Raw genomic sequence first — 6000 nt, forward strand, 5'->3', positions numbered from 1 at the left:
TCCTCAGGTACTTGAGAAAGGGGGGAATGAGAGGCCTGAGAAAGTTAAAACTTAAAGGCCTGAGAAAATTAAAACTTAAAAGCTTAAGTTACGGGAAAACTGAAACCTAACCAAGCTTAACCAGCTTGTTCCGCTTCTGTACAATTGCTTGGCGCGCCCATGTATTTCTGATCAATCACAGTTGCCTGGCACAACCGTATATTCTTGATCAACCATTGTGACTTGGCACATCCGTGTATTTCTGATCAATCATTGTTGCTTGGCACATCCGTGTATTCCTGATTTCCCCATGACTTGTTTGTACCTGTCTATAAAAGGGGTGTAAAAACCTCTCTCAGGGCCTCTTGGCGTCACCGGCAACGGGGGCGCAGAGGTCCAGGTTCGAACCTGCAATAAATGACCCTTGCTGCTTAGCTTTGACTCTGGACTCTGGTGGTTTGTTTTGGGGGTCTCTTAGACTCTGGGCGTTTCACTCCAGGCTCCGAGCTGTCAGCACAGAGCCCGACGCGGGGCTCAAACCCACAAACTGTGAGATCCTGACCTGAGCCAAAGTTGGACGCTCAACCGACAGCCACACAGGTGCCCCTCCTCCCTCTGACTTCTGCCCCTCACCTCTATCTCAGCCAGGCAGTGGAGGCTCGTGTGTGAGATCAGCCCCGGATGGGCCTTTGTAGGTACGAAAGACCAGGCCCCCAGCCAACCAGGATATAGAAGACAAAGGCCCAAATTGTTCTATCATTGGATTTAGGGGTAAAGGCCTAGAATTTAGGGAACAAGGGTCTGACATAAGGCAGGGAGGGTCTAGGGAAGGAGTTCCCTCTGCTGTGAGATGTTTCCTATGTCAGAAGCTGACAGATACATTTCAAGGAACTATTATGAGAGGGAGAGAGAGAATCCCAAGCAGATTCCATGCTGTTGGCACAGAGCCAGATGTGGGGCTGGATTCCACAAGAGATCATGACCTAAGCATAAACCAAGAGTCAGATGCTTAATCGACTGAGCCACCCAGGCACCCCTGAAATTATTGTATTTATTTTCTTACTTGTCTATTCTTCTGCTCACCTCTCTAAAATGTCAGCTTTCGAAAGCCAGGAATCTTCCTGTCTTGCTAATTGTGTCCCTAGGACAGTGCCTGGCCAATAGCAAACACCCAGCGAGTATTTGTGGAAAATGATAATGGTGCTGCTGGCCGATCTATATGCATTCCATGTGCCAGCCACAGTCGTAAGAATCTTACGTACACGAACTGATGTCAACCTCAGAGCCGGCACTGTGATCAAACTGCAGTACGGAGACGTTACTCAACTTGCTGATTTCTCCCAGGCAGTAAGTGCCTGAGTCAGGACCTATCTCAGGCAGGCTTCCTCCCTTGCATGCCGTCCCCAAATGCAAAGAGAGCCTGATGAGTCTGCTTATGTGTGCATACTGTTTTACGCACGTCTGTGCACATGTGAGCAAGGAGGGGACTCCATCCCATGATGGAACGTAGGCTCACAGGCACCGTCGCTGTGTGACCGCAGGCCAGAGCATGTGTGGAAAATGAAGGGGGGCGGTATGTTGAGGTGGGTCATCTTACAGCCTATAAAGGGTTTTAAGTAGAGGGTGTGGCTGATTAAATTGGCAGGTTGGAAAAAGATCAGAGGGGGCACCAATGGATACAGGGACACCAACTGAAACTTATTCAAATGAGAATTGAAATCAACATGATGTAGAGACGAATACGACGTAGGCGTGTGTCAGGTAGGGTTCTCCTTCGCTAGAAATAGTGTGTGCGTTAGTTTTTGCTGTGTCATAAATCACCCTAAAACTTAATGGTTTAAAACAATGAATATGTACGACTTATCAAAATTCTTCAGTCCAGCTGGGTAGGTCTTCTGATCTGGTTCAGCATGGCTGTTGCTCTGTGGTTCAGGATGGCCTCACTTGTGTTTGTAGGTTTGCTTGATCTTTAGCTGGGGTAGCAAGGATGATTTGGCCACCTGTCGGTCATCATCTGGAAGGCTAGCTCAGCCCCGTTTACGTCACAGTATCCCATGGACATGAGAGACCAAGCCGCAGGGTTCTTGCACTCTTCAAGCCCCTACTGAGCCATATTTGGTGTTTTTGTTTGTTTGTTTGTTTGTTTGTTTAAAAAAATTGTTTAACATTTATTTATTTTTGAGAGACAGAGCACAAGTTGGGAGGGACAGAGAGAGGGAGACACAGAATCCGAAGCAGGCTCCAGGCTCTGAGCTGTCAGCACAGAGCCCGATGTGGGGCTCGAACTCACAAACCGTGAGATCATGACTTGAGCCGAAGTCGGATGCTTAACCGAATGAGCCACCCAGGCGCCCCTGAACCATATTTGTTAATGTCGCATTGGTCAAGTCCAGATTCAAGGGCGGAGAAATAGACTTTGCAATGACATATTGCAAAACTGCGTGAACACGGCTATGGGAAGAATTCCTGTGGCCATTTTTGTAAGCTACCACAAGCAGAAATGACTCTGGCTGATTTAAGCAAAAAGGAATTTGGGGGAAAAAAAAGTGACTGGGAAAAGAATTTGGGGAAGGCCTGCAGAACCGGGAACAAAATCAGAAATCAGGTCACGCAGACCTCGTATAGGAAGGACATCATTGCATTGCCTTAATCCTGCATCCACTGCTGCTCTGGGAGTTTGATCTTGTGACAGCCGCTGCTGGTGTCAGAGAGGAAGACCCCAGAGGCCCCCACTTTGCTCCTCTTTTAAGATCTTGTGTGGTTCTGTCGCATTGGTGGAGCTCTATCCCGTGCAAGACCCTCTTTGCGGGGTGGACAGAGCCTTAAGCAACATGCCTGGTCATCTTTGAATGGCTGGAGAAGAGGGGTCCGAGCTAAGGGTATACATGAACACGTGGGTGGTGGTGAATGGCTTTGCTGAGTGGTCAGGGTCAAGAAGAAGCAAGATTGAGAAACTGGAGTTGAGACCTGGGGACCAGGCATGTGGATGAGTGGATGACCTGGGAAGTGGGCACACAGTGTTGTATTTCATACCAATGGCCACCAGAGGGGGCACTAGGCATGTGCCTAGTCCTGGGATGTCTTGTCCTGGGAAGGTCTACCAGCCTGTTCATGGCCCACAACAAGTAGGCCACGGTGACGGAGTTGGAGGCCATCCACGAGCCTCGAAGGCTATATTTGCTAATGTGCAACCTACCAGCAGCAGGGGCCAATGCCAACCTCACTGTGCTACCGCTCTCTCGTGAGACCAGCCAGACTGGTCCCGATACCTTCCATAAAGGCTGGTCCTCAGATGGTCCTGCAGAAGCCAGCAGCCAGGGTCAAGGGGTCCCATACTCAGCAGCACATCCTTGCACTGACTCTTCCTTCCCTGTCTCACTCAGGCTCCCCTGGAACCACACACCCCAGCGAAGTCCCTGGATGCGCGATGAGCCTTTATCTCCGACTCTGCTTTTTGGGATACCCAGGCCAACACTGTGCTTGGAGCGTCTCCCAAAGATAGAGGGCCAAGGGCTGCTCAGCAGTCCCTCCAGCACGACCTGTGGGAGAACTTTTATAAATACCTCCTGAGGCCGGGGGAACATTCTAGAAGGGTGTCTGATACCTGAAAAGTCACATGGCCAAGAGTTCATAACTGGCCATCAGCTGTCAAACACTTTGTAGGGCCCAAGGATGTGCGGGAGTGTCTCGAAGGAGCTGTGTCGGCCGGGGGCCTGATAGGAAGAGCTGGGGGCCTGCGTGGGTTGATGTGAAGGGGACCCTGGTGGAAAAACTGGAGGTTTTCCATCACAGGCTCAGACCAGGGGCAAGAGTACAGCTAGTCACTGGACAGATGGAGTCTCCTGTGTCGGGCGAAGCCAGGACAGCAGACCCTGGGGTAGATAGAATACAGGAAGGCTCTCCAAAATCTACCACTTGAAAGAGAAAGTTTTCGACATCTGCCGCAGCCAGAGGAACCCTCCCTCCGACTGTGCAGACAAGAAAGCTTTCCTTGACCGCTTCCCCATCTTCACTCCTCAACCCTGGTGAGGCCGGAGGTCACCAAGACATGGAGGAGAAAGGGGACAAGTGAGGTGGGACAGCTGAGAAGTGACCCGTTTCCCCCCAGGGCATCTGTAGTTGAGGGGCAGTGGGGATGCCCAGCTCAGAACGACCATCGACCACAAACAACGAAGAGGACGTGAGGATCGCTCCGGCCTGGCATTTTCCTGACCGGCTGGACTTGGATAGTCAGGCAAGATCAGAGGGCACGGGAATGTGGTGGAACTCGCCCCGGAAAGAACTAGCCCCACAGATCGGTGGGGAAAGAGCAAGAGTGGGTTTTCAGCAGCACAGCATGAGACCGCCCCCCCCCCCCCCGGTCCACTGTGTGGACCACCTGCTGGGTGGTCTCCCATCTGCTGGAAGAAACGTGGTGGGAATGTGGGATCCCGGACCCCTCGCGCCCTGCCAGTGGCAACGTGCGCTGGTGCAGCCACTGTGAAAAACAATATGGCAGCTGCTCAAAAAATGAAACACAGACTCGCTGGACGGTCCAGGAAGTCCACTTCTGGGTACGCACCCCAACGAATTAAAAGCAGAGACACGAGAAGATGATTTCTATGCCGGTGTTCGCGGCAGCATTAATCGCGGTGGCTAAAGCATGGAAGTGCCCCACGCGTCCAGCGATGGATGAATGGATACAGTGGGACATTGGAGTGTGCTCAATCTTAAAGGGGAAGGAAACTGACACCTGCTAAGACATGGATAAACCTTGAGCACCACATGCTGGCTGGAATCACCCAGTCACCAAGGGACAGATACTCCATTATTCCACTTACACGAGGCACCTGGAGTTGTCCAATTCACAGAAACAGAAGGTAGGATGGCAGTTGCCAGGGGCTGGCAGGTAGAGAGAGGGGTAGGGAGTTAGTGCTGAACGGGGACGGAGTGTCAGATCTGCGGGACGAAGAGTTCTGGAGATGGAGGGGGGTGACAGTAGCACAACAGAGCCACAGAATGTACCCTTGAAATGGTTAAGATGGTAAATTTTACGTCCGGCGTATTTACCGGTTGCAACAACCCCCCCCCCCGCCCCGCCGCCCCGCCGGGGGTGCGTGTACCTGGAGAACTAGGGTGTTTGTTTGTCTGAGCTGGTCCCAGACAGGCACCGTCAGTTGTGAGAACAAAACCCACCTTTTCCTATTGTCCTAGTTTTCACAGTAAAAGTAAATAAGTAAAAGTCTGAAGGAGGCACGTGATAGTGGGAGACAAAATTGGAGCGGAAGGGAGGCCAGTGCAGTGAGATCCAAGAACAGAGAGGCCCTGGGGCTGAGCGGTAAGTGACCACAGTGAGGGGGACGGAGCCAGATCCCCATGCAGTGGCCCAGGGTTTTGGAAATGGGACTGCACAGGAGCCGGGGAGTGGATTTGTGAGGGAGAGAAGACTGATGTGGTCTGGAACCCCCCATGAGGGGTCCAGAGGAGCCCTGCCCACTCCTGGAGCCTGAGGTCAGGGACTCAGGAGGAAAAACTGCCCCCGGGGAGGGCCCCAGAAGCCACATCCCTTGTCCTTAGGGGCAAACCGGATTTCCAGTTCAGCCAGGGAGGAGCGGAGCTGTGCTTTCCAGAAGGTCCCGGGGAGGGGTCTGGACAGATGGGGGGCAGGGGGCTGGGCAGGTGCAGGGTGGTGGAGGGGCCAGGCCAGGGACGCGATTACTGGCCGTGATGGAGGCTGGTGGATATTTTCTCTCCTCCTTCCCTCCTCTTCCTCCTCCTCCGGATTTCAGGAGGAGAGAACGAGAGCAGTGTGTAGACAAGCAGAACAGAGAGAGGTAGGTGGAGAGGGAGGAACGGGGTCCCTGATGCAGGCCTGAAGCTGGTCCCTGTATCTCCCCCCACCCCCACTCCCTGGATGAAGGTGGTTTGCCTTGGGTTGTACTTTGCAGCACAGCCTGGTCAACACGTGTCCTTCTAAACATTCTGTGGCTCCCTATTGCTCCCGGCCCTGCAGAGCTCACCAAACCGCTCTGGGCTCCCTGA

This window comes from Prionailurus bengalensis, chromosome E1 (genome assembly GCF_016509475.1).
Source record: "Prionailurus bengalensis isolate Pbe53 chromosome E1, Fcat_Pben_1.1_paternal_pri, whole genome shotgun sequence".
NCBI classification, from domain to species: Eukaryota; Metazoa; Chordata; class Mammalia; order Carnivora; family Felidae; genus Prionailurus; species Prionailurus bengalensis.